Genomic DNA, 26618 nt, shown 5'->3' with positions numbered 1-26618 from the left:
TATATATATATATATATATATATATATATATATATATATATATATATATATATATATATATATATATATATATATATATATACCAAGTCGAAAACACCAGGGGGTTGACTCAGCCTGCCATCCTTCCGAGGTCGGCGAAATGAGTATCAGTTGTACTGGGCCCGGTGTATGCCCAGGTTAGAATAGGTGTACCATATCCCTGTGTGTCGTAAGAGGCGACCAGGGTTGCGTCAGGAAGGGCATCCGGCGTAAAAACCTATGCCAAATCATTATGCGGACAACAAAAGGAATTTCCATACCGGATCGGTCGAGGCCCGGGTTACCAACGACCGCCACCGGTACCGGTGGTCAGCAGGGTACCAGTGGAAATTGTGCTACTGCTGGGCGAAGGAGGAGAAGGAGACGGCGAAGGGGAGTCCAGAGGCAGTGGGAGAGGGGGAAGGGTAGAAGTGTGCAGGTGAGAGTTGGAACTCTGAATGGTGGGACGATGACTGGCAAAGGTTGAGAGTTGGCTGATATGATGGAGAGAAGAAAGGTGGACATACTGTGTGTACATGAGACCAAGTGGATGGGGAGTAAGGCTAGGAGCATTGGAGGTGGTTTCAAACTGTTCTACCATGGTGTGGATGGGAGGAGAAATGGTGTTGGGGTAATCCTGAAGGAAGATTATGTCAAGAGGGTATTGGAGGTGAGGAGAGTGTCTGACCGAGTGATGAGTGTGAAGTTGGAAATTGAAGGGGTGATGAATGTCATCAGTGCATATGCCCCACACATGGGGTGTGAGATGGAGTATAAAGAAGATTTCTGGAGCGAGTTAGATGAAGTGGTGGAGAGTGTATCCAAGGATGAAAGAGTGGTGATTGGAGCAGATTTCAATGGGCATGTTGGGGAAGGGAATAAGAGGATGAGGAGGTGATGGGGAGGTACGGTCTCAACAAGAGAAATGTGGAAAGGCAAATGGTGGTAGAGTTTGCAAAAAGAATGGAAATGGCAGTGGTAAATACGTATTTCAAGAAGAAGGAGGAACACAGGGTGACATACAAGAGTGGAGGAAAGTGCACACAGGTGGATTACATCTTAAGCAGGAGATGCAAGCTGAAAGAGATTAGTGATTGTAAGGTGGTGGCAGGGGAGAGTGTAGCTCGACAGCATCGATTGGTGGTCTGCAGGATGACTTTAGAGGTGAGGTTGAGGAAGAGAGTGAGGGCTGAACCAAGGACCAGATGGTGGAAGCTGAAGGAGGAAGACTGTTGCGTGAAATTTAGGTAGGAGGTGAGACAGTCGTTGGATGGTGATAAAGATGGGTTGGATGATTGGGCAACGACAGCAGAAGTTGTGAGGGAGATAGCTAGGAAGGTACTTGGTGTGACATCTGGACAGAGGAAGGAAGACAAGGAGACTTGGTGGTGGAATGAGGAAGTACAGGAAAGTATAAGGAAGAAGGGGTTAGCGAAAAAGAAGTGGGATAGTCAGAGAGATGAAGAAAGTAGGCAGGAGTACAAGGAGTGGCGGCGAAAGGCAAAAAGAGAGGTGGCAAAGGCCAAGGAAAAGGCATATGACGAGCTGTATGAGAAGTTGGATACAAAAGAAGGGGAAAAGGATTTATACCGATTGGCAAGACAGAGGGACCGAGCTGGGAAGGATGTGCTGCAGGTTAGGGTGATAAAGGACGCAAATGGGAATGTTCTGACGAGCGAGGAGAGTGTGTTGAGAAGGTGGATGGAGTACTTTGAGGAGCTGATGAATAAAGAAAATGAGAGATAGAGATAAGGTTGGAAGAGGTGGAGATAGTGAATCTGGAAGACAGGAAGCGTAGCTGGAGGTGGCAGAGTTAAAGATGCTGCGATTCTCGTTGGGATTGACGAGGATGGACAGGATAAGGAATGAGTATATTAGAGGGACAGCGCAGGTAGGACGGTTTGTAGACAAAGTGAGAGAAGCGAGATTGAGATGGTTTGGACATGTGCTCAGGAGGGAAGCGGAGTATATCGGGAGAAGGATGTTGAAGATGGAGCCGCCAGGCAGGAGGAGAAGAGGAAGGCCAAAGAAGAGGTTCATGGATACGGTGAGGGCAGACATGCGGGTGGTTGGAGTGTCAATGGAAGATGTGGAGGATAGAGCGAAATGGAGACGGTTGATCCGCTGTGGCGATCCCGAACGGGAGTGAGCCGAAAGAAGAAGAAGAAGAAAAATTATATATATATATATATATATATATATATATATATATATTTTTTTATATATATATATATATATATATATATATATATATATATATATATATATATATATATATATATATATATATATATATGTGTGTGTGTGTGTGCATAAAGACCCACCCACATCTCTCACCTGTGAATGGAGGGAAGAGCTAATCAGCTTTCACCTAATCGACTACACCCAGGTGACTAGGATTATATAAATGATTGACCCCTCCCACACTCCTCTCGCCGCAGAAGCTGCGTAAACCAACCCAAGAAGACTTATAAGACAATTCAGCAAATTCCACCCTTCACTTCACTGAATATGGAGGATAGATTTTATTATTCTTCTTAAGTTTCATAGTGTTTTCCGAGCTGCGAGGCACCCAGATATAACAGTGGTGAACAAAGGAGCCTTTAAGTAATTTATAACATAGCTTGCAAACGAACAACCATGCAGGTTGTGGAGCTGTTGTGTTCAAAAAAACATTGCACATCATTTTCAGTAGGTGAAGCACCACTCAATGCACCATGGGGCTCAATGCAGGTGGGTGGGGTCTGAACTTCATCCGTTAGTTGATGTATTTTTGGTTGTATTTTGCAGAGGGAGAGTGAAATGTGACTGTGGGTACTTTTGCCGTTTATCGCTATGGCTTGCAAACAAACAACCAAGCAGCTTGTAGAAGAGCACTCAACAAGTGACATAAGCAATAAAGCAAGCACTCCAACAAAACGGTTGAAGAGGAATGCTGGCTTGGCAAGTGATAGCAAGGTGATTGTTCATGGGACACACCCACAAAAACAAAAACATCACCGATTTCTTAACACCTTCAGATTTCACTCCAGATTTTGACATTTGTTTAGTCCATGAGATCCAATCCTCAAAGCTGAAATAATGTTTTGATTATATACTTTAATTTGCCTGTGGAAGGTCATCATGGAAAATTGCATCATATATTCATAAAATCCCTTCAAGCTCCTCGTTTGAAAACTATAGCACTTACAAAAGTGATGTTTACAGTTTTTCATAGGTATGAAGATCAGACATTCGATGATGTGAGTGAGGAAAGTGGAAAAAGAAAAATTGAGCACTTTATCATTAAGAAACAGTTGCGGCCTGTTCCATATTAAGGAATTTTTGAGCAGATCAGTAGACCAAACAAAATTGTGGCTTAAGAACATCGCGATGTCACAGAGGGCTGACCAAGATGCTGTGCCGCCATCTTGGTAAAGTTTTTGTTTTGTTTTGTTTTTGTGATGAGCACCCAAAAAATTATATTTGAAAGGGGTGCGTAAATGTACCCAAACACCCAATTTTCATGTATGCACTCCCTGAGAGTTCCCTTAGTCGGCATGCAAAGTTTCCGGCTGCTGTGTTTCATGGTTTTGGAGTTATGGAGGAGACACACTGACTAACTGACACACACACACACACACACACACACACACACACACACACACACACATACACACACACACACACTTATCATTTTAGATGCACAGCCAAATGGGCTAAATTGATAAACTTCAGATTGAATGAAAATTGAGTAAAAGAAGGGAATTGTGAAGGATAGAAAGGAGAAGGGAGGAAGAAAGTTTTGGAAGATTAGAGCAAAAGATGGGAAAGGAGATTGATATGACAATAGAGTAAAGGCTGGGAAGAGATGTAAGGACTGTCTGTAGCATATGAATTGGATGTTTGTGTGGGAAATGTGGGAGAAATCATTCAGTCTAACTCAAAATTCAATAAGATTTAGGGCAATTGAATGAAATATTATTTCCACACTTCCCACACTAACTTCCAATGCTTCTACAGTTTCATGTAAAGTCATCAAGCAATTCTCCAAATTTAGCTGTTTAACAGGTTTAATGTTTGATTGAGTGACAGATTGGTTGCTTGTGAGAATGCTTAAGACTGCTTCCCAATTCACAGCCATTTTTGAACTCACTCCATTGTTTAAACACACAACCACCTGAAAGACATGCATAACCAAATTATGCAGACAGTGTCCTATGAATTTCATCTGGTTTGACCCCTTTTGCAAGGAAATTACTGATCCACCATAATTCTATAATACATATAACTGTTCACTACCATGGTGATTTAAGGTTTAACCAGCAATTATGTAAATTACTCATCATTGCACAAAAGTTCAGCATTTAACTATATTTTGTCTGTTCTCTATGATAACCAGTCCATGTCAATCTATAAATGTCATTGTACATGCAAATCTTTCACAGCCTTTGGGTTACCATTAAATGAACACACAGCAACTTTTTCACTTTGCAGTAACAGAGCATAATGGTGAACACATCTCTTTAATCACAGACCATGCCAAGTGCTCATCACAACATATTTCTTAATTCGTTCGTGCAAAAAGCACAGAAGACACATGTTGTTTGTCCAAACTCAGAGGGTTCCATTCACAGCTGTATTTCATAGGAGCCATCAGGCAGAAGTGGAATGTTGGAATGTGTCCATATGTAGAAACTGGCTTGTTGGATGAAGGATCTTTGGCTCATAAATGTGTGGGGCAAATAATTTACAGTTTGTGAACTCGTTCTTCACTAATTTCGGCCAGGGAATAGCACAGAAAGATATTCCACTGCTAAGCAGATTAAATCAACCAGCCTGCAACCACACCTATGTCTGCCACAGCAGATGAGGTCGAAGCCTGTGATGATGTTAATCGAATGGAAAGACTGCAATGCTGGAAACAGTGCTCATAGCAGGGTAAGCCACAATGTAGTTATCACTGACAGGTCAGCAAAAAGCGCATGAAACAAACCCTCGTGAAGATTTCATGTTATGGATGGACAGCAGATATTACCAAGGCATCGCCACAGCAATATGCTTCATTCTCAACACTCGAGATAACACCAACTGGTGGTTAGATATCATACCAGAATCACACACATAATTTGGAGCATGCAGTCGGTCTTAGAAGAAGTTAGTGCAAAAGAAAGTGCTGCAATGTATCGTTTGACTAAAGTTGAAAGGTTGAAGCAGAAACCCAAGTTATCTTCTCTGGAGCTGTGCCTTTTATATCCCATGACAACCCATTGAGAGGGTAAAGGTCAAAGTCCCTTCAAAAAAATGTTCTGTAGAAATTATGTCGAGCTCAATAGAATTTCACAATAACTTTACATCATTTTTATGGAACCTGATGAAATTGTGTAGAACTCTGAGGAGTTCTGTTGTTCAAGAGAAGATCCATTTAAATATTTGCAAAACTCTGCCGAGAATGCGTGAATGAGAACCTTTTCCTCCATCTCCATGCAACTCTCCTACGAAGCACTATAACCTTTGCTCACTGCAAAAAGCATTCATGTCGGCAAGCTTTGCAGCAAACTTGGGGATGCTCTTGATCTTGTTCTCTGCTGGTAAACTGACATCCTCTTCCTCCTCATCTTCATTCATCATTTTTTTTAATCCTCATCATCGTCAGCCAGCCTGCGCTGCAGATCCTCAATGGTTGCTGCCAGCCAATTGTCAGATGGAGTTGCAATTCCAGCATCTATAACCACAAGTTTGCTGAGACACATCTGGTAAGTGTCTTTTCAGGGAGAGTTAAGTTCTTCATCCTCATTTTTGTTTGCCTCCATGTTATTATCATCTGAAGCTCCAACTCCACAGCTCTTGAAACACTTTTGTATTATCTCTTCATCCTCCATGACTGATGGATACAGTTCATCAGTATCATGGATACAGCTTGCAGAACATGGGTTTTCAGGACATCAAGTCTCTTTCAGTCTCAAGTTTTAGCAAAATGCTTCTCAACTGTCTCTTCCTGAACTTCAGATTCAATGACTGAATGATCCCTTGATCCATCAGATGTCTTTATGAAGTAGCTAGTCTTGTTGGACTGTGTACTTTGGCCATGGGGTCAAGGTGCATGTCCCAAGTTGTTGAAATGTTTTGATATATATATATATAGAAACCTTTTTATATAAAAAGGCTCCTTCAAAAGGAGAATTCGGATGGCACACCGTTCAAGTCATGGGGTCTCACTCATATGGAGGAGGGGTCCAATTGCATGACCATGCATTCTGGCTCTTCAGGGTTAGAATGTGTGTGCTTGATTGACCATCTGTTCCAGCCTTCAGGCTGATGTGCATGTGTATACTAATGGAATAAGTCTTGCGAGACTGTGTACTTTGGCCATGGGGTCAAGGTGCACGTCCCAAACTGTTTAAATGTTTGATGTTTTTTTTACCTTGTTTCTATAAAAAAAAAGGCACCTTCAAAAGAGGCAAATAAGGCTGAAATCCAAACATTGCATTGTCTATATAACTCTGCAGAGAATGGGTGTTCTAAGTAATTATTTCGACATTCTATATGACCTGTCTAGAAATTCTGCAGAACTTTAGGACCAAATTATATAGAACGATAATTTCTATTGAATTTACATTCGAGAGAAATTAGATGATACATTCTGACCAAATGCTATTGAACTGTAATTTCTATAGAATATTTCTCATCCACATCAAAATTTCTCATCCACATCTCTCCAGGACTGATGGATACAGTCGATGGCTCGGAGAACATGAGTTTGCAGGACATCAAGTCTCTTTCAGTCTCTGTCGAACTTGGTTCCATAGCATTTGGTCCTAAAGTTCCATATAAATTCTGTTCTACAGAAAATACAGTTCTGTAGAATTTGGCCATAAAATTCCACAGGATTTCTATACAATGTCTATAGAAATTTTCTATGCAATTTCTGCAGAATATTTTTTGAGGGGGCCTCTGTACTAATAAGATCAGAATTCTGTTGTTTGATTTTTCATTGATTAAGGACTTTGAAACCTGTCAGAGGCTAGTGCCAGGTGGGGGAATCATTTACATCATCTCCTTTCATACTTGAACCCAGGCAGACATATTAAATTTGATTCAGACATTGCTCTATTGTCTGCCAGTGTAGCCATTTTAAGATTACCCTTTTGCAAATCAAAAAGGTGTATTTTGCACTACAGCAGAAAGTTTTCTGTGAACATATCAAATAGCAGTTGTGGCAGAAGTTGTGGGAAACAAGTTGTTAAATTACTGATTACAAAGTGACACAAACATCTCCACATAACTTAACTAAATTCCTCATCTCATTGTATAAATAGCAAAATTAATTATACAATTCGTCTATGGTCGTTATAATATGAAGTTCAGAAAAAGAATTCCACTGATGTGTCCTTAATTATTCAAAAATTACTTTTTAAATGTCTAGAAAAACTTTTTACAAAGCAAGAAAGGAACTGAAATGCTGTGCACGACAAGAAAAAGACCAAATGTAATCAGGCCTGGATGGCATTGTATGTTTGACATGTGAGGGTATTTCGTGTTTTGGAAGGTAGCAGAGCATCAATTACAGGCAGAGGTACACTGTTTTGGCAGTGCTACACCTATATTATATGCATTAAATCATATAGTCACAACATCGCTGATAAACATCCTTTACAGATGGTTTCTTAAGTATAATTGAATATACAGGACATTTGATTTCGCAATCTACAGATGACTACACCTTGTGAAAATGCAATACAGGGTAAATTAGAAAGCTTTGCATTAATGCAAGCAATGATGATGGTGAGTCCATAATGGCGACCGTTATTCCCACCTTGTGGGGTCAGCCATCCAAAAAAAATTTGGGCCAAATTTTTCACAAACTGGCTGGCGCAGTCTGAAGTTCTACAAAGTAGGTTAGAGGAGGAATTTGTAATTAGTTTTGGCTTCCGGTAATAGCTCGCCTACTCTTCATGGACACCTGATATTTAATGTCCACCAACTACTGATTCATGCTCGTTCAATAACTTTTAATTCGCAACCAGCTCTTTTGAAGTGATTTACAAAGATTTTCATTATGAACAAGGGGGCTAGATATAAGGAGTAATGTGCTTTATTTAATACTAGCAAATACCACCTGTCGCTTCGCTGACGGAAATACTAAATAGGGAGCGGGGGGGGGGGAGCAAAAGAGGGTGGAAGTGAGAGAGAGAGAGAGAGAGAGAGAGAGAGAGAGAGAGAGAGAGAGAGAGAGAGAGAGAGAGAGAGAGAGAGAGAGAGAGAGAGAGAGAGAGAGAGAGAGAGAGAGAGAAGGGTTGGGGAAGGGAAGACAGTGTGAGGTGAGAGGAATGGAAGACATAACAGATGTATGGTGGAGCATTAATTATCCCGCCCCCTCCCGAGCGGGATATTGTAATTATCCCGAGTGGGATATTGTAATCGTCCGGTTTGTTTGTCTGTTTGTTTGTCTGTCTGTCTGTTAGCAACTTTACAGCAAAACGGCTTCAGCAAACACTATCAAATTTAATCCACAGGTTGGCAATGAACCTTGGACGACCCCATTAACTTTTGGGTCCAATTGGATCAAAGGTCAAGGTCAAGGTCACGAAAAGATCAAAATCGTTTTTCGTTCATAACTTCGTCAAAAATGATCTGATTTACTTCAAACTAAGCTTGTAGTGAACCTTATTCTAATTGTCACTTATTCTACCCATTCCTATAGTGAAAAATGCATATTTGTGAAGATCGGTAGGGTCCGAAGTTTTGGGGGTCATGGTCATCAGTCAAAATTACAAATTTCCATCAAAACTAAAACATGGTTACGAAAATTCAACTTTACGGGAAAACGACTGCCTCAAACACTGGCAAATTGTATCCACCGGTGGGTAATGAACCTCGGACGACCCCATTAACTTTTGGGTCCAATTCGGTCAAAGGTCAAGTTCAGGTCACGAAAAGGTCAAAATCGTTTTTCGCTCATAACTTCGTCAAAAATCATCCAATTTACTTCAAACTAAGCTTACAGTGAACCTTATTCTATTTGTGACTTAAAATCCTAACAATCCTATCGTGAAAAATGCATATTTGTGAAGATCGGGGTTAAAGATGTATCAAATTTAAATTTGATCCCCAAAATAACTTTATGCCTTAAATGGGCGGGATTTGTTGTGCCTGTCACCACTTGTTAGGATTCATACTGCCTCATCAAAATGTTTCTGCATCGAATAACAGTGAAGATGGAAACAAAATAATGTCTGAAATCCATTTTCTATTGGTCATATGATAAAAGTGGAGCCAAGCTGTCCAGAGACAAACACCGCCCGGATGCGTCTGGAGCCAAGCTGTCTGGAGATAAACTCTCATCCGGAGATGAACTCCCGTCCGGACATAAATACTGCTTGGACACATTCAGAGACAAACACTGCCTGGGCGTGTCTGGAGACGAACCCCTGCCCGGACGCATCAAGAGAGAAACATCACCCGGACGCATCAAGAGACAAACACTGCCCAGACACATCCAGAGACAAACACCACCCGGACACATCCAGAGACAAACACCGCCCTGACATATCCAATAACAAACACCTCCTGGACACGTCCAGAGACAAACACCGCCCGTACACGTCCAGAGACAAACACAGCCCAGACATGTCCAGAGACAAACACCGCCCAGACACATCCAGAGACAAACACCGACTGGACATGTCCAAAGACAAACTCCCGTCTGGACATAAATACCACCCAGATATGCTCAGAGACAAACACCACCCGGACGCATCCTGAGCTGTCCAGAGTTAAACTCCCGTCCGGAGACAAACCCCATCCAGACATAACCACCATCCGGATATGTCCAGATACAGAAACAGCAACACAGAGAGGCAGAGACAGAGAGAGAGAGGTGTGGGATAAGTGTGCTGCACTGTATTGGGAGGGGGTAGAGCTAGGATGGGACAAAGCGAGAGAAAGGGGGGGGTCGGGGAGTTAGCAGAGAGAATATGTTACACTTTATGAACGAAACACACACACACACACACACACACACACACACACACACACACACACACACACACACACACACACACACACACACACACTGCTTGGCCGATATCCGCAATTTTTCGGGAATCAGAAGGTTGGAGACAGTGTGATTACTGACTAAAGTACATACTGCATACAGACCAAAACTCTTGAGTAGCTTTCGCCGAAATACAATGTTGCATATATGTCGATGTTTCAGAGATATGTTCACAAACATTAATCTTTATAAACATCTATCTGCGTGTGATGGGTGGGAAAAAAATTGTCTCGGGAATTTAGAACACGTTAGTATGGCAAAGAAATTGGGTGTTATTTCACAACTCACTCAGAACGACGGAGCAATAACGACTCACTCTGAAAATATTGGCATGGCAAAAGTGTCCACAGTTAGTGATACAATTTTCTCAGAAAGACAGCGCGGCACTGCTATCAACTATAGGGCACTTGGCAAGTGGCTTAAGTACTCAAGCAAGCACTCCAGTTAAGTGATTGATAAGGACCAGTTGGCCAGGCTGTGGCTGCATACCATACATGGTCCCTTTAACTTTAAAGTCGGTCTTCATCATGCACGCAGCAGTTAAAGAAATCAAATGAATTCCTTCAAATAATGACTTTATCCACAAAAGAGTTGCTGTTTATTGTTTAATGTGGAACAACCCTGAATATATCAGAGAGTTTATTCACCTGTGAAATAAACATTGCAGATAATCCGCCTGCTCGTCTCTGCATGCGTCACGTGGTACATTGTTCGCAGTCTGCGCAAATGTTATAACTTTATTTTAAAACGTCTGTTTTTCACTAGATTTGCTTTGATCCCCTATAGAGCACCTCATAAAACCTCTGAAAATATAGACACAGATCTGGCAGACGCTATGGATAAGCAGTCCCTCTGGGGGACAGGGTGCGAGGTCTGACAGTGAATACATAAAATCGTATAGCTCAATGAAGATAGTTAATTTTGGCACGTTCCTAAATTTTTTGTTCACTCAATATAATTATCCAAACACTAGAAAAATATAAGTTTAATGCTTTGGAAATTTCACATTTTCTTGTGTGATAGCGTTGAGAAGATAATCATTGATATATTGAGGAGGGAACATAGCCTTGCTTACTTAAATTAAGTAGGCATGTTGGCTTAGTTATAAGACTTGTTGTTTCTTTAAATCATCAGATTTCACTCCAAATTGACACTTGTTTAATCCGGACGATATCCGATCCTTAAAACCAAGATAATATTTCGATGTACTTTAATTAGTCCGTGAGATTAGATTGTGGAAAATCATATCATATAATGCATGAAATCGCTCCAAGCTCTTAATATGAAAACGATAGCAATTACAAAAGTGACGTATACAACAATTCTGAGCTATGATGAACAGGTATTCAATAATATGAGTGAGGAAAGTGAAAAAACAAAAACTATCATTAAGAAATCGTTGCAGCCTGATCCAAGTCAAGGCATGCTTGTGCAAACCAAAACACATGGCAGGTTCAGACCCCAGCGAGGTTACCCAGGAGATGCTTTAAGACCTCAAAGAGCGAGGTTGCCGAGGATGCACCTGATAAAGGATGTAATTAAATAAGGCCGTTAATTATCTTCAATAGGGGTGTTTTATTTAATCCAAACACCCAATTTTGACTCTGGCACTTCCTTGGAGTTCCCTGAGTATGCATGCAAAATTTCAGGCTGCTCGGTTTTATGGTTTTGGAGTTATAGAGGAGACACACACACATTTATTCGTACAAGATGTAGAATGTGGAGGTGTAGAATATGGTTTATGTAATTTTTTTCATATTTTAATGGATGAGATTGCAGTATGCATGATTAGCTATTCCGCACACAGCGGGAGATGGGGTTTTGCAACCACTTCTAAGTGTGTGTGTGTGTGTGTGTGTGTGTGTGTGTGTGTGTGTGTGTGTGTGTGTGTGTGTGTGTGTGTGTGTGTGTGTGTGTGTGTGTGCGCGCGCGCGCGCGCGCGCTGTAACTTTTGACATCAAATTTTAAACAAAGCTTTATTATGAGAATATGGAGTAGATAGCTTCATAATTTGGTCAAAAGGTCAAAGGTCAATGTCACGAAAAATCATCAATTTTCATCCAGTTGACCTGAAAGTTTAATCATTTATGCTTTTGTTATCAAATTTTCAACAAAGCTTCATTCTGAGAATATAGAGAATATAAATTAAGAATTTGGTCAAAATGTCAAAGGTTTGGTCATTTAGCATATGGAGGAAGAAGAAGTCTGACTACAAATTGGACGTGCTTTGCATTTTCAGATTATTTCTAGTTTATTTTGTCCTTATTGTCCTTTATCTGGATCTTACAGTGCATAGTATTTACCATATACAAAGTTAAAATGCGGTAAATACAATTCATTAATTTTGGCCAGCTGTGTAAACACACAAGGAACTTTGGTGCAGGAGTAAGCCATTCGGCCCATCATGATCATGCCTGCACTAACCAACTCCAGTATTGTTACCCATCCACACATGCCAATATTCCAATATCCCTCTACCTGTGATGCATCTCGGAACCTATTCAAATCCCACTAATCTCTCGGTACCGACTGAAAGACTCTTTCCTTCAAACCGTGCTCTCATATTTACCATCAAGCTGTGAAACCTGGTCCAAACACTATCCACTCTGATGAAAAACTCCACTGCACTTATCTTGTCCACACCTTTCATTATCGTAAACATCTCAATCAGATCCCCTCGCAATCACAGAAAATTCTTTCTCCTTGAACCGTTCCTCATAGCTTAATTTAGCTATCCCTGGAATCAATCGAGTTGCTCAACACTGACCCCTCTCTCTCTGGCAGCTATATGGTGTTCCTCAGATATGGTGTCTAAAACTGCACACGATATTCCAAATGAGCCTCACTAAATTCCTTTACCGTGATAAAACTACATCTTTTGATTTATAATGTATCCCCCGACGAATACAACACAAAACCTGTTTGCTTTACCCATAGCTGCTCAGCACTGTGTTGTCTGCTTACTCCTGCTCCTCCTCCCCCTCCCCCCGTTATATAACACCACCCCCAGATCCCTCTCCTGAGTGACACACTCGAACATTGTCCCTTGCATCATGTAATCCCTATTTTCATTATTCTTACCCATCTCCATGACGTTACATTTCTTTAGTGCCAAAGAAATGTCATTGATGATGGTGCAAGTCATCGAAAGTGACAACTCACACCATCATCAATGACATTTCTTTATGTTAAACTGCAACTGCGAATCATTTGCCCAATCTATTAAAGTATCTCGACTTTCCTGAATCTTATCACCATCCTTTCTGCTGTCCATCTTACCTCCAAGCTTTGTGTCATCAGCAAATTTAGAAAGCACACTCTTAACCTCACTATCCAAATCATTGATGGAAATTAGGTTATTTGAAAGAACTCATTCACATCTGATTGGAGCAGCTGCTCGGGTGCTGTTTCAGCCCACTCTCCCAACCCCCATCCCAACCCCTGGATATGCTAATGATGTCAGAGCCCAAGCTATATGCGGAGAAAAAGTGAAGAAATGGCCAGGAGGGTTCTAGAGATGGAGCCCAATAGTCCTACCTGACCACATACATGTGGCCAGGTTGAACTTCGGATTGGCAGGCACAAAAAGGAATGAGGCACAAAAGATTGGTTTGGCAGGGGGAAAAGGGTGGCTATTTTGCTATTAAAAATATATATACACAGCAGCGTGGAAAGTGTTATGGTTATAGTCTGCGTGACTGATGTGGAGCTGGTGAATGCTGGAGACAAAGCTGAAGCTGCAGTACCAGAACCTCCTGCTGGGAGAATATGCATAAGCATCCACATTAAGTCAGAAGGGTGAATGAGTACTCCCTGAAATAACAGCCTGGCTAAGCTGTTCCCTGCATACAGATTCTCTGTCACAACTCTTTGGACACTGATTTTGTGCCTCATGTGGTGGCTGTCAAACTTCATCAGAAATGAGCATATCATTGGGGAAAGGAAAGCTGTGCATGGCATGAGGTACACAATACCTTGCCACTCCCTTTCACCCTTTCAGCCTGTTACTGAGTGCCATTCTACTTTGTGCTGTTTTGCCAAGTTGTCACTCTCTGCGTGATTTTTCATTTGTTTCTTTGTTTCTCTGTCTGCTCACCTCCAGCCCAAACCGCTTGACCGATCGTTCTGAAATTTTCAAAGATTAATGTCACCGACCTTGCGACAGTCGCGCATTGAAGTTTCGTAAAATTCGTTCAACCAAAAAGGTCTACATAGGCCAATTGGCCAATTTGATCCAAATTTTCTAAAATCCTTAATTTTCATCCGATTGACTTGAAATTTGAAGATCATTTGCATATGTGGTCGATAAATTCAACCACCTATTAATTCTGAGGTCAACATCGAACAAAAGTTCAACATAGGCCGAATTTCTATAATCCTAAATTTTCATCCGATTGACTTGGGATTTGAAAAGCATTTACACTGCACTTATGTTGTCACCAAATTAAACCGCCTATTAATTTTGAGGTAACCATAAGCCAAAAGGTCAACATAGGCCAAATTTCTAAAATCCTCAATTTTAATTAAATCAACGTGAAATTTGAAGAGCATTTGCATATCAGGTCAATGAATTCAACCACCTACTAATTTTGAGGTAAACTTAGGCCAAAATGTCGACATTGGCCAAAAGGTGAATTTGGGCCAAATTTTCTAAAATCTTCAATTTTCATCCGATTGAGTTCAAATTTGAAGAGGATTTGCATACGTGATCACTGAATCCAACAAACTATTATTTTTGAGGTCAACATGCTAAAAGGTCAACATAGGCCAAACGGTTAACAGAGACCCAATTTCTAAAATTGTCAATTTCCATCCCATCGACTTGAAATTTGAAGAGGATTTACATGAGGTCACTGAATTTAACCACCAACTATTTTTGAGGTTAACATGGGTGAAAAGTTCAACACAGGCCAAAGGTCAACAACTTCAGTGCAATTTCTAAAATCCTCAACTTTCATCTGATTGACTTGAAATTTGAACAGGTTTTGCATAACAGGTCAATGAATTCAACGAACAAATATTTTTGAGGTCAAAAGATCAACATGGGCCTAGTTTCTAATATTGAGAGTTAGGGAAAAACAAACTATACATATTATGTGATCTCAAAAAGTTATGGATGAGTTATGACAAAACTAGGTGGATGAGTTGGTTTGGTGACAAGAACAAGAGGATTAGATTTTGGTTCAGATCCAGCCCATCAGTGGAAAAGAAAATGTAAACTGTTCAGCCTGGCAGAGGTGTGTTGCTCTACCAAGTGCTGTTCTACTTTGTTCTGTTTTGCCAAGTGTCACTATGAGTGATTTTTTTCATTTGTTTGTCTGTTTGTGTGCAGGATATCTCAAAAAGTTGTGGACGGATCCGGATGAAATTTGGTGTGCAGGTTGGGTGTGTGTCTGTGTGACAAGGTGGAAGTAATTAGATTTTGGTGGAGATATGGATCCAGCAAGTCGATTTTTTTAAGTGATTCTTCACTATTGAGGTTAGGGCTAAGCTGATATATATCATAATATCTCAAAAAGTTGTGGACGGATTCGGATGAAACTTGGTGGACAGGTTGGGTGTTTGACAAGGACGAATTGTTTTGATTTTGGTGAATATCCGAAACTGGATCTGGATATGAGAATTATTTAATATCTAAAGTGATTCTTCATCATTGAGAGATTGGGCCAAAAACGATATATAGCATGATATTATTTTCAAAAATGTATTGGGCCCGATATGGTCTCGTGGATCAGCCATTGTGGGGCGGAGGTATGTGCTCTTCCGAGTGCCCTTCTAGTTATTTTCTGTGTGGACACAAGAGCGAGAGAAGAAACAACCAGAAAGTGTTTCGACCATGTTCTCATGCTTTAATTAATGAAGATAATGTACTGTACTTGTAGAGTCAATCGTTGGTCGTCTTTCCTCAAAAAATAGCTGTCAAAACCTTTTCCATAATTTGGAAGCGAGGAAAAATTTCCCAGAGGTGTTGACAGTTTACCACATCTCTCTTTTTCGCATATAATTTTTGCATGATGTGAGAAAAACGCAAATGATCTGCAAGCTTCCATTTGCCTTTTAAAGCTTGCTTTTGCATCAACTCTCATTTGTGTGAAATGTGCTTAAGAGAGTGACAGGCAACCAATGATCTGTACAACATGGCTAAGCTGGCAAATATGACTGATCAACTTTTTTGCTGGAAAGTTACGATTGCTCAGTTACAAGTTTTAATCAATGTTCAGCAGCACCATTGTTGTATTCGTAAATTAAGTAATTACATATAATCTTGATGAACAAAATATGCTAAATTCCTAAATTAATTCGGACAGAATATTAACAAAAAGTTAATTCTGCATGAATGTGACAAGCAGAGTACCCACCCTATAAGTGATCTTGTTCAAAGCAAAATCACGTTCTTCTGATGCATACCTTTATTTGGGCAGTGTATAGGTAACTGACAGCTCTGTATAGGCAAAAAAAAAAAACCCGGGTTATGTGCTTGACGCAAAAACATCCCTATTTCTAGCAATTCAAAACACCTCACTGCACTGGACAATGGGGAGACAGGAATCCTGTACTCTAAATGGTGGAGACTTATCATAACCGACCCCACCTGGAGGCAGCGCTACTCAAGACACATTTACATAGAGAATTTGCGTCCCTCACCGCTCCTCCAAAACCAACAGCAAAGATAAAAACACCCCTATACATTCATTGGGGTCATGCTCATCCTATGTAGCAAGTCTGGATGTAATGAGCCCAAAACTGTAGAAGGAGTAGCACGACAAACACACACACATACAAACACCCATCTGTGAATTATAATAAGGATTCTGAGCCCCCATTGGACATTGGACATGAGCCCAAAACAGAGGCTCATGGATTTGGTCTCGATTTTCGTGTCCATGCATGCGTAAGTGTGTGCGCCTGCAACCATATCTTGGACATGTAGAGACTGATTTTATTCATACTTGGCAAAAAGAAAAATGATGGTATACATATGTAGATCATTTTGGTTCATGGTGCGATCAAAGATGGCCAACTGGTGGCCATTTTAGTTGTTAAAAAACCCATTGTCAAACATGTCCTCAACTATTCCTCAGATATGCATTTCCTGGTCATGTTCAAACTTGGCACACAGATATTGAATTATGGCTTTCATAAGCTTTTCATTTTTTGTCGAGATCAGATCCAAGATGGCCAACTGGTGGCCATTTTAGTTGTTAAAAAACCCAGGTGTCGAACACGTCCTCAACCATTTCTCAGATATGCATTTCCTGATCATGTTCAAACTTGGAACGCAGATATTGAATTATGGCTTGCATATGCCTTTCATTTTTTGTCGAGATCAGATCCAAGATAACCGACTGTTGGCCATTTTGTTACTTAAATGTGTCCCCAACCATTTCCCAGACGTGCATGGTCCGATTTTGTTCAAACTTGGCAAAAGTACAGTACATGATGGCATACATATGCAACTCACTTTATTTTGTATTCTGATCAAATATGGCCGACTGGTAGACTGGCAACCATTTTAGTTGTGAAAAACCCAATGTTGAATATGTCCTCAATCATTTCTTGGACATGCACTTACTGATGTTCAAACTTGGCACACAGATAAATAATGATGTCTTACATAAGCACTTAATTTATTTTTGAGATCAGATCCAAGATGGCCGACTGGTGTCCATTTTGCTACTTAAATGTGATTTCAACCATTTCTCAGACATGCAAGGTCTGATTTTGTTCAAATTTTGCACAAGCACAGTATCTCATGGCATACACATGCCCCTCACTATTTTGTGATCTGATCAAAGATGGCCAACTGGTAGATTGGCAGCCATTTTAGTTGTACATAAATATGGGCGAGCCCTTTAACTCTGTGCAGCAAAATTACTGAAACAACAGGGGCAATGACACTTTATGTCTTTTTTACTTGTTTGTCTAGGTTATGAATGTGAAAATTTGATCCAGGGAATGAAGAATATTGATAATTCTACAGTCATTATGTTGTACCGCTGGAACCTGGATATTGTGTGCACATGCATAAGCTGTGTCGATCTGTGAGAGCAGGCAGATGTTGCTCCTTACAACAACAACCAAGAACAACTTCTTCTCTCTTGGCATGGTACCCATTTATTTTTCATTAGTTTTAATCTAAAACAAACAAAGCATTTTTATTTCTTCTGAAGAGCAGCTACATTTGTGTGATAACTCCTTTTATTTTCTCCACTTCTGCTTTTATTTTCATTGACTCCATTTTGAGATAGAGCGATAGAAGGTAAACATACCCAGATCAAGAAAGTCGAGGCCTGTTTCTTTCGACATTTTGTGACTCTTGCTTTAATTAAATAAATATTCTCAATACATTTTCAATATCGAAAAGAACACGATTCAAAGATAAAAAGGGTCTGTTTAAGCAAGGATGTAACATGGCAGCACTAATATCAGCCTCAAAAACCACCACCTGATATTACTTTGTCTTTTGCTTTATGTAGCACCTTTTATGCTGAAATATAATCCCTTGCAAAACAATATACTGTATATTGTATTTGTAAAAATAAAATAAAATAAAATGGTTGCAGTTGTATGAGGTAATCATTCGCTAAAATAGCAGTAGAAACCTTTTTTTAGCCTCACACAAAGGCTCAGGTCTGACATATCAATGACTGAGTGGCCTTCGTCACAGGAGTAAAGTGCAAGCCACATGTTTTACAGTCCTTATAGCCTTTTCCCATGGGAGGAAAGCATGGGGAACCACATGACCACAACACACAGATATATTGAGACCAATTGTGACCTCAATAAGTTTGAAGTATTCTTTCCAGTTTTCCAGTTTCTCCTTCTACGTTTGTGATTGAGATTTTGTGATGGTATCCTTCTTGTTCACCCCCTGTGTTGTGTCCTAGATCTCCTTTCTCTCATTCTTCCCCACGTCCCTTATTTCTCCAAGTCTCACTGTATTTTGTCGATCAACCCTGTTTTGGGTATTCCAAACCCCAACTCTCTTCCTCCTGTTATTTTTGCTCTGTTATGTCCTGATCCATTCGAGCTCCACCAAGAGCTTCAACACTCTTTGCAAAAAAATGCCATTTAAATGACATGTATATTAAAGATAAGTTTCCTCTCCTCTTTTTCCCATCATTCATCCCCTTGCATATTGAGTTCATCATTGGCTACAATGCCTCAACTTTGGAAATTGATTCCCTTGTTTTTGGGAATCTGCAAGCATCCATTTCATTGATTCCCCCTGTCATCTCACTCTTCCTTCAACCTCGATCTTGTAAATAAGAAATAATAAACAAAAAAGATAAAGATGTCCATGTAAAAAATCACAACAAAGCACTGCATTTTACCGTCATTTTGCTTGTCAAGCGAATATTTATTCTCGTATATTGGTTATGGTTGGAGTAATAGATGGTAACAACTTTTTTACTTGATAAAATCAGTGCAAATGTTTATTTTGTGTGCAATGTCATTTGGATTAATATTTTTAATATGTACTCTTGACGCACTAAATAAACATTTCACAAAGTTACTGGGCTGTTCTACAGGGTAAACGTTTTATGTTCTACAGCACAAGAATTGTAACAAAGTTGCAGGTTTGAATGTCTTGATATCATGCAAAGAAAAAGTTTCAAACTTATTTTTCATAGTTGCAAGTACCTTATTTGAGATTACCATGCCGTGCTCTTAAAGTGCATTGCAACTTTGGCGTCCTGCATATATTTCTCATTTATTTGGATTCAATTGAGAGCTACATTTCTTGATGGGCTGCACCTGCACCACATGTTGACAAGCCATAAAGATTCAGTAGGTTATTTCAATCGCTTATACTTTTTGTCATTCTCAGGACGCCTCCATCGCACATCGCTTTCACCTCATGAGAGAGAAACACCCTGAGAGATTCAACAGCAGGTGAAACCCAAAGGCAACATGACACAATTACTTATACATTCATTTATGCACCACCCTTGGAGGTCATTCAGTCACAACGCTAAGTGAAAGGTCATTCCTGGAGGGTTGACAGTGGCAGAATGCAGCTAAAAAAAAAACTGTGTACGTTCAGAAATGTAACATTACCACTTATAAATAAGTTATTGTGACATTTTGTTTTGTTTATTAAAAAAACAACTAATACTCAAGAAATATCCTTCTTTAATTAAGCCTTCAGCGCCGAGTCTTCATGAAACATCAATTCGAATGGGCAAACAATATCCGCTTGTAAAAGCGGGCAAAAACGAGAGGTCATTGTGATAAGGTGTGACATTACTGCCTGTCTAAAACAATGGCACCATACTGCTGACTTTTTACCTTTTAATTACACATTCTCAAATGAAGGTTTTTTTTTTGTTTATATCACAAGTTCGAGGAAATTAATATGTTAAACTCAATATACAGTATGTAGTCTGAAATGGGTCTTTTCATCTTCAAAAACGTACACAACTGCGACAGAAATTTTAATTTGATCCAACAAGTCCATGCTATGTCCATGTAGTTTTACTTTCCCAAGTTTACTTTTTACACGTGACACCAATCAACAATTATTAAGTGTTATATTTGCTTAACTTCAATATCCGATTATTTATTGGCTCACATTGTTCAACCACAATGGCCAGATTTTAAGCCACAGTGTTCTTGTGATCGGCAGCTCTCAAAGAATCTGTTTTTTCCATAAGATTGCAGAAGGGACATCCAGCTTAATAACCTCTCAAAAATATACACTCCACGATACAGTGCCCTCTCCTGGGATTGCTCGAAAACAGCTGTTCGATTCAAATTTGAACAAGTCAGGGGTTGACCCCAAAAGAGCATTTCTCAGACACAGGCAGGTTTCCACAGATATGTCCTAACATGTGATTATAGCCTCTACTCTCCTCTAAATAAACTGAAAGATCATTAATTTTCCACACATCTTTACCAGAATCTCCACAACACCGGCCTTGTCATGTGCCTGAACCGCCATCTCTTTGCAGTATGTGTTGCAGATTATTAGGTTGGATGAAAATGCAGTTTTTCTTAATGCCACATTTCTGCAGGAACATTTGATGAATCAATTATGTTTAACTGAATGCATACAAGTAACCCCTTGAACTATCCGTAGGAGTAGTTAATGTTATTTGAAGGCTAGTTATTGTAAGGCATGTGAAATATTTTGCCGTCCATATCCTGAGCAGGGCCAATTAAATGCAGACATTGATGGTAAAAAAATTAAATGTTAGCATTTCCCATTTAGGATAATATATTACATTTAAGCTCTGCTAATGTCAATGTTGTCAGGAGAATTTGCATAATGCCTCCTTCCAAACCTGGCATCTCGCTAAAGACTAGATTTACAAATTGTCATTTTCTGGTTGAAGTGAATATGATCATGTGAAGTAAGCATTTTACCAGTTTGCTAAGACTGCTGTGGTCTACATGGGAATGTGCTCGCTGATTTGCATATTAAACAATCAAAACTTCATTATTGCATTTTGCCGATGTTGTTAGCCATTTGTGCAAAGGGAATGGAGGTAATTTTGCTTTGTCACTAGATTTTATGCCAAGGGAGCATTTCATTTCATCCAAACATCCTTGAATTTTTTTGTGTCAGAGAGATTTTGGTAATACTGTCAAGTTGATCTCTGCAATTTTGTACTGTGAGCCGGTGGGACACCACGGAAATAATCACTCTCTTTGGAGCGATAAGTCCGGCAATTGCATCTGGCTTCATCCTGCTGCTTTGGACTTTTCCAGGATATACAATCGATTTTACTGATTAAGTAAATTATTCAAAAGTCACCACAAATGTAAGGGCATATTTCTCTATATCTTTGTCTCTCTTTGTACTGGAAAATCTGTCTCGCCCTATTTCACCGGAAAGATCATCAAATGAATGCACCTATTTGTTTACTTGGTCATCCACTGGAAGAGGTTCAGTCTCTTGAACGTCGAGGCCTCGCCATCAGCCATTAACTATCCTGGGCCAATGACAAAGCAAAGCAGGCCTCCAAAGCAAAGCACAGACTGAGTGTTCATCCTCTGCCAATTCAAGTCTTTCCTTGGAAATCAGAACTGCTCACAGCTTACAAGGCCGTATCCACAGCTCAATAGAGTACTTCTCTCTGATATGGGCTGGTGCTCCAGCATCACATCTTTATCTCTAGGATTCTGTGGAATATAAAGCTGTCAACATTATTGGAATCTCCCATGATGAGGCCAAAGCACAAGGTCTTTTGCTCTCACATCGCAGGCCCGGATCTGTGGTCTGTTTTCTTATGTCTATTATCTGGTGTTGCTCCTTCTGCTCTCTCAGTCCTCTGACTCTACTTGTCTCCTCAAGGAGGTATTGTTATTTCAGTAATCCCCTCCTCGGTAAACTTCCAAAATCCAGACTGACTGCTCACCTCAACTCGTTTATTGCTTGCTTCTCCCATATATGGAACCACTTCCCATATATTCTCCAGCACTTCAGTCAAGCAGTGTACTGCCATCTCTTCTCATCCCCAAATCTGTCCCATGATCTTTCTTACCGCCAATAATGTTATTTAACCAAACCATCTTACTTGCTCTCTCTCTATCGAGTGCAGCCTGTGGCTGCTGGTTGCATCATTGGTTGGGATGCGGCTATGCCACTGATGTAGTGTCCCCTTTACCAGTACACTGGTGCTCATTTTGCCGACCTCAGAAGGATGACAGGCTAAGTCAACCTCCTGGTGTATTTTTTAATTCAGCGACCAACGGGGCTTGAACTCAGGACCCTGGGATCCCAAGCCACCACCCTAACCACTAAGCCAACACCCGGCTTATCTTACTTGCTAGTTTCAGAGTTTCTGATCCCCTCCTCAGTTTTCTCTTCTCCTCTCGGTTAATTTTCTTGATATTTGTCCCACTGTTCAGATATACCTTGCTCTTCCCTGAGCATTGCTACTGCACAGAAGAAGAGTGAGTTTTCCAGTTTGCTTTGTGAAGTCTCAATGCTAAATTCGAAAGCAAATCAATCTTGAAGTGCTGGGCAAGTTGGGTTGTTGCTTCTGCCTCCATTTCACTCCTTTAATCCCAGGTATTGTTACTTCTTATCCTCAACTTCTCCACCCCCCCCTCATCATTTTTCCCTCGAGAGGAATCATTTTCCCCTCGTCATTCCAAAAAATACAAACAACAAAAACTCTTCTTCACTCCAAAAAAAAAAAAACATAATAATAACATCAGAATAAAAACAAAATCAATCTCCTGTGCGCAGTTACTTCTCCATCCATATCCCTTCTCCTTTTCAATATCCCCAAGAAGAATATTCACTGAATAAAACATTTCTTCCTTTAAAAGGTCTTCATAACATTAAAAAAATTTAACAAACAAAAAAAAACACTCCTCGTCCTGCCTCTTGTCTCCCCTCCAGCCCCCAACCCTCATGGTTTCTCCCATGCCCGTTCACCTCTCAAATTCTCTTTCCAGCTCCCAGCTTAACCCCTGCCCTGACCTTCACAGCTCCCCAAAACCCACACCCCTCACACAAACTTTGCCCCAGAACCACACCACCACAGCACCCCTCCCAGCTTCACCCCAGCCCCACAACGCCCCGACATTTCCCCAGCCCAACACCCCTCAGCTTTGCCCCAGCACCGCAACTCCCTCCCCCAACTCCGCAGTCTCCTAGATTTTCCCCAGCCCGGCAAAATCCACCACACTAGTTCCCTTTGTGTACAGACTTTTTAGCTGCTGGTTGCATCATTGGTTTTGGGGTGCGGCTATGCCACTGATGCAGCAGTGCCCCTATTACCAGTACACTGGTGCTCATTTCACGGACCTCACAAGGATGGCAGGCTGAATCAACCCCCTGGTGTTAATTCAGCAGCCAACGGGGCTCAAACTCAGGACCCTTGGATCCCAAGCCACCACCCTAACCGCCAAGCCAACGCCAGGCTACCACGCTAGTGTACTGTAAATCATTACTGTGTATTGAAATTAAAAAAAGGGTTTTAAAGGTTTTAGAAAACTTTCTTTTTTTCAGAAGTCATCTTTTATACCACCTTATTTAACCCTTAAAAGGTAACCTGGGATTTTGAGCCCAACATATTGTTGCAGATCCGGGGTACGAGGCCTGCCACGATGGGAAGCCCTTGGGTCCCTTCTGAATGGCCAGTCCTGAGGTCGCCGGGCACAGATAACTCCGCACACCGGCAGGTTGATAGGTAACCACGAACGCCGATTGGCACGGCCACTCCTGGCAGCGTTACACTACTTTGCGTGGGCCGGCTAATTGGGGTCACGTGTCTTCAGCGCACACTCGGATTACTGCTGAGCATTACAGTGAGTGTGCTCTGGCTAACAAAACAAATTATAGGGGTAGAACTTCCCATCTAACATTACTTGTGCACTGCATCGGACCAATAAAGGAAAAGACAACCGAGACAAATTGGAAACTATAAAGAGCAATCAGAGATTGCAGACCCTCGCCAGAACTTGTTTTGTGTGGTGTTTGTGTTGTTTTGTGTGGTGTATTTTGTGTGGTGTTTGTATATGGTGTGGTGCATAATTAATGAGACATAATTAGAACTGCCACTTTATAACTGCTGACAGTGATGACCGGGTACCAAGATGTCCTGCTTTGATGCAACCCTACTTTGATTGGACACCTGACCCTGATGCATGACGTTTTTCATTATTATTCAATTGAATTTACAATGGGATTAAAATAAGTTCAAATCAAATGGAAGACCAAATAGGTGCAGTCCTGCAATGGCGTCATCAGAAGGAACCGAAACAAGCAAAAGCAAAGATGAAGTCATCAGGAGGAACCTGGATAGGACTTGCATTTCAGCTGCTACTCCTCTACCCTCAAACCCATCCAGGCATAGCCAAGTGAGCCTTTAAAAAAAAACAAAAAAAATGATCCCAAATCAACAAAAAAATAATTCGAGCTGCTCGACCATGTGTCCGATCAGGTTGAACTTTAAAATCTATATTCCCCATCACTACTAGATCATAATTGTGAAGTTTCGTGTGGATTGATTATGCAATTCCAGAGAAAACATTATTTCATATTTTCTTCAATCCAATATGGCTGCCAAACCATATGACCTTTCCATTCTTCCTTAACAAACTTGTACACCCAAGGCTTGGGGAACATTTGTGTGAAGTTTCCCCTCGATCTGTCTCGCTGTTCTGGAGAAAAAGTTTTTTTTATATCGATTTTAGGGTCAAACCAACATGGCTGCCAAACCATGTGACCAATGACATCACGTGTGTTGTCCTTTTGTTCCTTATGGATAGGCGGTCGTACTTGTAAAGTTTTACCTCGATCTGTTCAGCCGCTTCAGAGAAGAAGATTTCTGAAGGTTTTTGTTAAAAAAACAAAAAAACAATGTGGCTGCCCAATCTCGTGACTCATGACATGATCAAATTTTTTTCTGTGAACCATTTTATTCCTAGATGACCATCAAAAATTTTCATACTGATTGGATGTCGCGTTCTACATATGCATTTATGATGTCGTAACGAAGGCACCTATGATGTCATAAAAATCACACTTATTCCCCATGTGGAGTCCTTGCTGTGTGCAAAGTTTCAATTTTTTTCCTTGGTGCGGTTTCAGCGGTACAGATGTCCAATTTTTCCCATTTTTCCAACATGGCTGTCACACCATGTGAGATATGACGTCATAATTATCATTATAACATCGTACCTGAGGAATCGCTCTAATGGTGAAATTTTCGTTTCAATCCAATAAGTGGTTGCAGAGAAAAACACAAAAGTTCTGTGCGGACAAAAAAACAAACAAACGGACCCAAATGCTACCCTCTCCTTTGGTTTGGGTAATAACAAATAGCTTTATTGCAGACACACAAGTAAGCAATCATATATAAGCAAGTATTGATAAGCAAGAAAGCAAAAAGGCACATAAGAGCAGATTTCACCACAACACGTATTCTTATTCAATCTTACACAAAAGGCCATCATTCACTCAAGGGAGAAGAATAAAACAAGGACTTGAAAATATAATAAAAGTAACGTATGGAGAAAAGGAAAGCAGTCGTTGATTCACTCCTTCACCTCACACAGCCCAAATATACAAGATAATTCAGAGGTTAATGGATGGGGAATATGTGCAGTGGCGACGTGAAGCGATGGGGACATGCAGCCGCGTCGTGCCCAGACCCAGTACGTGAGTCCCCCTCCGGTGTCCCAGATATGCGAGCTGGATGTGCGACTCGCCTTCCTCTGCCTCAGATTCTTCCTCCTCAGGCCTCCAATGATGAGGTGCCACCATTCACCCTCCTTGTCCTTCGTGACTGACAGGATCGAGAGGGCAGAATGACGCTCATGAAAGGAGTGCTCTTTTTCCGCAGAAGCTTGACATGAACTGCTGGTGATACCTTCCTTCCTTTAGTTTAGCCTCACATGCTTTTTTTCCTTCCCAATTGAGCCTTCTCAGTCTTTTAGTCTTCTGCTCATGCAAGCTTGTCACGTTCACTTCTGCTTCTTCAGCCTTCTACATCTGCTTTCTGCCTTTCTCTTGTCTCAGCCTTTCTGCTTTCTGATCCATCTGCTCAGGAGCGCTTTTTGTCCATGCTCACCTGTCCCTCCACGTCTCCCTTTCTACTTC

General features: G+C 40.7%; 1 long non-coding RNA gene across 2 annotated transcripts in view; it reads left to right on the top strand.

Annotated features, from left to right (window-relative positions):
- The first annotated feature begins 17231 nt into the window (after window positions 1-17231).
- LOC147021856 (uncharacterized) overlaps window positions 17232-26618 on the top strand; it is a 49758-nt gene continuing 40371 nt past the window's right edge. For both annotated transcript variants that reach the window (XR_015060967.1, XR_015060968.1), the window contains exons 1-2: window positions 17232-18161; window positions 19887-19951. This is a non-coding gene — a long non-coding RNA (uncharacterized LOC147021856). The remainder of the gene's footprint in view (window positions 18162-19886; window positions 19952-26618) is intronic.

This window comes from Eptatretus burgeri, chromosome 8, assembly GCF_056783735.1.
Source record: "Eptatretus burgeri isolate ZD-2024b chromosome 8, Ebu_testis_v1, whole genome shotgun sequence".
Taxonomy (NCBI): domain Eukaryota; kingdom Metazoa; phylum Chordata; class Myxini; order Myxiniformes; family Myxinidae; genus Eptatretus; species Eptatretus burgeri.
Note: the sequence above shows the minus strand (reverse complement) of the source record. Positions and strands in the feature narration are given on the sequence as shown.